Source organism: Denticeps clupeoides, chromosome 15, assembly GCF_900700375.1.
Source record: "Denticeps clupeoides chromosome 15, fDenClu1.1, whole genome shotgun sequence".
NCBI lineage: Eukaryota > Metazoa > Chordata > Actinopteri > Clupeiformes > Denticipitidae > Denticeps > Denticeps clupeoides.
Genome location: NC_041721.1, coordinates 6,738,842 through 6,744,247, shown reverse-complemented (window position 1 = coordinate 6,744,247; position 5,406 = coordinate 6,738,842).

The following is a 5,406-nucleotide window of genomic DNA, read 5'->3' as shown; positions in this document are numbered from 1 at the left end:
ATTGGTGTCTCCTGAGATCCCTGATGGAGCACAGGAGGTACAGCAGCGGGGTTTTGAACCGCAGCTGGACGGGTGGATTAAATCAAAAATGATAACTGCGCTCCCTTTTGTACTATTGTGGACATTACAGTGTGGTGATGAAGGTATCTCTTTAATTACAGCTTTGTCTGGTGTTGCTGTGTCCTTGTGGTCTGTATTCTGGAAGATGCAACCTGAGAGAACCTGTTCAATAATTCACAATCGCACATACTTTAATCAACAGTCACTACACCGCACACCAACAATCAACACCACTTCACATGTACACTTATGGCGTTATACCATTTCTAAACTTTTGCTGTGTTTAATGTGACCTATTCAATTCAACTCAAAAATAAAAAATATATAATAATCTGTTACTATAAGATGGTATGATAAGGCGGGTGAATAAAACACCTGGCACATCTAAACTTGGCAATATTTGCCCACTATAATGTCACATTCTGTCCAATCTGATTGGATTTGTCCTTGAGGTCTTTGTAGAGTTGAAATGTTAAAGTTCTCATCAGCTTTCTAGCAGATATCCCGATATTCACAATTGCCTCCAACTTGTCTGAAGCCCCAGTTCCAGGTGAAGAACAGCAACCCCAAAGCATGATGATGCCACCACCATACTTCATCATGAAAATGCTGTTCTTTTGGTGAGGCAGTGTTAATGGACCAAACATACTGTGATTCAACATATTCTCATGCTTTTTTAAATTAATTTGATTTATTTTTTGTAGATTTTACCCAGGCCTGTGTGTTTTTCTCTGTAACAAAAAGCTTCTGCTAAATTCCTAACCCATACACCAAACACATGGAGAATAATGTAATTGTGATTGACAATCACAAATACTTTCAGTTCCTTTAGCCTCCCCGACCACTTTTTGTCTTGTCTTTCCATCAACTTTGGACATCTATTTCTTGGAAAAGTCTCTGTTGCCACATATTTTGTCCACAGATTTTTTTTTGCATTTGAATTGTGCATGTAGGTCATATTAGAGTTGGAACAAAAACCTGCTGACAAGGGTTATATTCGCTGCAAGTGATTTGAAGTTTATTTCAGCAATTTTAGAATAGATATCTAGGAGAAGCTAATTCCACAAACTAGATGACAATACGGAGAACAGTCTTAATGAATCAGTCCACCAAATTGTTCTAGTAGTGCTGGAGGATCTGGGGGATTAGTGCCTAGAGGTAGGGTGTTGGACCAATATTTGGAATCTGATGTAGGTCGCAAGAAACCAGTAAAGGCTACATGTGAAATAGAGCGGTGAAGATAAACAAGTCCTTGTGTAATTTGTATGGTAAGAAATGTAAAACCAGAGAGTTTTCCTGGGAGATTTCAAGGTCCCGCTGTGGGATTAACAGCAGTTTGCTCTGGTTGAATTTCAGATGGTGATCTGCTACAAGTGAAGAGATGTCTGACAGGCATGCTGCAATCCAGGCATCGGAAGGTGAAAATGAGAGGATAAGATGAGTGTCAATTTGTTATTTGTAGATTTGATCTCTGTAAGTCTAGTGGAGAAAGGGAAGAGAAGAGGACCAAGTGCCAAAATGTCAATCTCACCTCATAAAGTCCTGTTTGAAGAAGTTTCTGTTCAATGATGTTATGCGATGAGAAATGTTTGCTCCGATTTCTATACTTTTTTTTTGTGAAGTGAAGTGAAGTGATTGTCACATGTGAAACACAGCAGCACAGCACATGGTGCACACAGTGAAATTTGTCCTCTGCATTAAACCCATCACCCTGAGTGAGCAGTGGGCAGCAGTGGACAGGCGCCCGGGGAACAGTGTGTGGGGACGGTGCTTTGCTCAGTGGCACCTCAGTGGCACCTTGGCGGATCAGGATTCGAACCGGCAACCTTCTGATTACGGGGCCGCATCCTTAACCACTAGGCCACCACTCAGTATTATGCCTCATCAAATCAGATCTGAGTTGAATTTTTAGCCTGTTTTCTGTTTTATTTGTGTTACGTAAGACAGCAGACCATCCTTGTGAACGTTCTTGCTAGTTTCCTGAGTTTAGCCTGCTGAGGTAGTGCAGAGTTGTTGTCAGATGGTCCTGGTCACACCTTTGTGTTCAGCAAACATTGACAGGAACTTGTGGGTGCCGCCATATTGGTATGAATGAGGTGTTTCTGCTTTTCTTTCTGCAGAATGTGTGTCATTGACCAGATACCACATTTAGCAAAAATAAAACATTTGACCAAATTTAGAACCCCTTTTTTTGATGGTATTGATGGTTCTGTTCAGTTACGTTGTTTTCACTGAGGGCATTTCCCGGCACTACTTATATTATTGTGTTTGATAATGTCATAAAAAAAAGAGCTAGAAACTTGAAAGGACTGCTTGCTAGTTGAATGAGCGAACATCACAAATGTGGTGTTGTGCAGTAAATGTCTCACATCCACGGCTGCCACCAAACCAAATGGATTGGTGGACTAGTGAATGTGACGTTAGTGAATAATACCCATACGCTGCACCTTAAATAGTGCCCCAAAAATACTCATCCGCTGCCAGTGGTGCTGCCTTTTAATGTAGTGCAGGAATAGAATTGTTCCTGCTGTGGCCCACAATGAAGGCCATTGAGGGTTATCAGCGGTGTCAGGGCTTGCTGTTTCCTGCGTCAGAATTCCTCTGCTTATCTTTTACGTTCCCTGTGAAAGGATGTCATTGTAAACGCACATTTTTTCCTATCGCCCTCAGTATCAATACCCATCCGGGTATATCTGCGACAGCAGAGCATGGACGGCCAAAGTGCAGTACTGAGCACACATGGGTCCAGTTCACTTCACTTCTAGTGCTGTGTTCTGTTATTAGTGTTACTGCTGAGGAGCCTCATTTCACTGATCCTGGGCTGCAGAAAATATCCTTAAAGCGTGAGTAGCTAAGTTGACATCACAATTACTGAACAATTCAATTTTGAGCATCATTAGCCTTAATTAGCCAGTATTTTGCCCAACCCTCCTTGCATGTAAAATGCACACACACACACACATACACACGTACACGTATACACACACAGATACACACACACATAATATATATATATAGCTGTTTCAAAGAATATATATATATATATATATATATATTCTTTGAAACAGCTTTCCTGAGAGAACCAACCTACGTCAGCTCAGTCCTGATTACCTGGAACTCGTGCTCCATTCTCTGTAAGGTAAAAGGGCATCAAATATCTTATTGTCTTCATTGTAGCTGGCTCTATGCTACAGGTGAGATGAGGTATGATAGGTGGGGCAGTTTACACTGTACACACACTAGATATGAATCTATTTATTTTTCCATGGAAGGACTCTCTAGGCCATCAAATAGTGCAACTTTCAGCAGAAGCTCTGTGACAGGTTTGCAGCAATTAAAGTCTTTTTGAGTATGATGCTATAAGCTTGACTCGCACATTTTGGGCCAATTTCTCATATTCTTCTTTGCTGATTTTCTCATGTTTCATTGTTTTTGCTGTTGTCATCGTCATCAGGTTGGATGTGGCACATCAGTGCATTTTCAGATCTCTCCAAATCTCTCCAAATCTCTCAGTCGAGTCTGGGCTCTTCCTGAGCCAATGGTATCAGTCGTCTGAAGAGTGGTGCCTGGTTTTCAGGAGTCCAGGCAAAAGGGTTCAATCTTTGATTGATCAGACCACAGAATTTTGTTTCTCATGGCTTGAGAGTCTTTCCAGGGGAGAGTCAGGCTTGGCTTGTGCTCTGACATGCACGGTCAACAATGACTCCTTATACGGCGCAGCGTGTTCATGTCGTGTAGTCATGTCCGCTGAATTTACCACAGGTGAACGCCAATCAAGTTGTCAGATGATCCGTGGATTGTCACGGCATGTTTTTTTTTTTACCAATAAATATTATGTGTAGAATTTTGAAGTAAAAAAAGGAGTTTTGGAAGGCTGTAACATAGTTTCAAAGCGTGTTGAGTAATTGAGAACTAACGCATTAAAAAAATTTATTTCAAATAAAAAAAAAATGTGGAAAACCAGAGAAGCGAGTTTCATGTTCAGTGTGTGTGTTCCTAATTTCCTGATTTTTGTGTCCTGTCCCCACCTGGTCATTGTGCATTTTATGGTGTCTTGTGTACTGATGGGAGTGATCACTGTTCCGTGTTTATTAAGAGTAAATCACTGGTTTTGTTATTTGTGCCCTTGCGTCCAATTCTTGACCCTGTTTCTTGACCCCGTCAAGGAATGGATAAATAAATCATTAAAAAAATGATTCTAAACAGAATAAAGTAACTGTAACAATAAATACATACCACTAAAAAATAATAATAATAAGAAAAACCTGCTAAGCCAATTTATCAATATATTAAGACAACCCTCATAGATAAAAGCAAGGTCAAGCACAGCAAGGTCAGAACAAGCTGTAGTATCATCTTGATGCAGGTCTGCTGCAATTTCACGTAATGCAGCATTTTCTTTAGCTTCTAATGTTTCTGCAGGATGCAGGGGCTATGACTCACATGTAATGAAATGAAATCTTCTATCACCTTCCCACATGATCTCTTCTATTCTGTGTGCTGGCCAGTATTCCTTGTTAGGGTGGTGTCACCCATGCTCTGAAGATTGGGTTTCTGAAACACTTGAATTAAGTTAGGTTAGCATTAATGTGGTGTGAGAATCTGCCATGTAGGTACACCTCACTCCACCCATTTGCTTCACGATCTCCACCTTGCCTTTTCAGTCCCGTCTGGATGAATTCCATCTGTTTTTATTCCTTGTGCTCCCTGGAGGTTCAGTTACCACCATGAATCTGTTTTTCACGGCCACCACCACATGCTCCTTCAGGCAATCACTCATTGTTTTCTTATTTTTAATTATTATTATATGATAGCTGGTTATGGGACCTGGTCATTGCAGTGTGTTCCAACGTGCCACTCTCTCTGATAGCCTCGGGAGGGCTCGGCATGGCCAAATGCTCCAGATTTATTTCTTCTGGCTGTCCTCCGAAATGCAGCTGATGTGTAGTCCTGAAACATGGGGATTTAATAAATGAAGCAGGGCACTGGGGCCCTCACACAAACACATGAAACAGAAGTAAAAATGACAAATGACAGGACAAGGACAAAACGCAGCAAGGAGGCATTTATACTACTTACGACTGATAAAAACTGCAGATATGGAAACCCAGGAAATGTTCGGAACATGACACAATCCCATAAATCCTGCTACACCACAAGGTTTTGAATACAATTTTAGGATGTAACTATATTTGTAATCATGACTCTTACAATGAGTAAATGTAATTTAATTACAGTTTAAAAAATTGTAGTTAAATTATGTAATGTTGTTGCGTGTATCTTGTTACTCCCCAACTCTGCCTGTCAGCAATCAGTGATGGATGATGGCATCATCCAAACCCCAAT